We start from the raw sequence: 1,390 nt of genomic DNA on the forward strand, positions 1-1,390 counted from the left end.
AGGGATCTTTTAAGAAGAGGAAGAAGAAGAAAAAGGTAAAGAAACAAATTAAGAACAACAAATACACATCTATCAACAAGTGAATCTAAGAATCAAGTGAATAAATAATCTGATGAACAGAATGAACTGGTGATTATAATAGAATCAGGGACATAGAAAGGGAATGGACTGACTATTCTTGCGGGGGAAAGGGGTGTGGGGATGCGGGAAGAGACTGGACAAAAATCGTGCACCTATGGATGAGGACAGTGTGGTGGGGGGGGAGTGAGGGCAGAGGGTGGAGTGGGAACCTGGTAGAGGGGAGCTACGGGGGGAAAAATAGGAATAACTGTAATAATCTGAACAATAAAGATTTAAAAAAATGTAATTGTAATTCCACCCACCTCTACCATTTTCAAGAAGGATTCTATATAGTTGTAATCTGATAAAAAGGATTAAATTTGTATGTTAACTATAGGGGTGTTAAGAATGAAAAAAACTGTTAAGGCATACAATGCCAACCATCGGACTTTCCATATTTCTTATGGACATGGCAGGTTTCCTGTAGGAAAATAGCAGATCAGAGTGGAGTGATGGGATGGGACAACAGTGGAGGCTTTGAATGTTAGAAGACCGTGACTTACCACAGAGGCTGGTGGGAAGCAGAGGGCTGATCAGAGCTGGCTTTGAAGAATGTTAATCTGGCTGCTCTTTGGATGAGGAGTAAGTAGTAAGGAGCCTATCGCAGATGCTCAGATAAGAGAGCTTGCTCAGATGGTGGCAAAAGACAGCATGGGAAAAGGCACCGAGGAGAAAAAAAACAGTGTGCCTTGGTGATTAAAGGTAATTGGATGAAGGAGACAATAAAGATAATTGGAATGGGCTTTGTCATGAACACAAATAGGAAATGAGTGGGCCAGAAATCACAGCATCCTCTTCCTCCTGCAGTGTCCCTGCAGCGCCCTCTACTGAGAAAGTTTAGCATTGGGTCATTTTAAATGCCATGGGAACCAGATTGTTGTAAGGGAGCATATATAGAAGCTGAATAAACTGGTAACTGACAGTTACATTGGTCCGGTGGGTCCTTGTTCTTTATTATTGGCCCTGCTCATTGATGTGCTCCTTCTGGGGTTCCCTGGTTATTCTTGATTAATTTTCCGTAACAACTTTATCTTGTTCCAGGTTAAAAAAAACCCAGTAATTTTTATATAAGCCTATGAATTTTAATTTTTAAAAAAAATATATTTTATTGATTTTTTACAGAGAGGAAGGGAGAGAGATAGAGAGTTAGAAACATCGATGAGAGAGAGACATCGATCAGCTACCTCCTGCACATCTCCTACTGGGGATGTGCCCGCAACCCAGGTACATGCCCTTGACCGGAATCGAACCTGGGACCTGGACAGTGAGA

This window comes from Myotis davidii, unplaced genomic scaffold (genome assembly GCF_000327345.1).
Source record: "Myotis davidii unplaced genomic scaffold, ASM32734v1 scaffold474, whole genome shotgun sequence".
NCBI classification, from domain to species: domain Eukaryota; kingdom Metazoa; phylum Chordata; class Mammalia; order Chiroptera; family Vespertilionidae; genus Myotis; species Myotis davidii.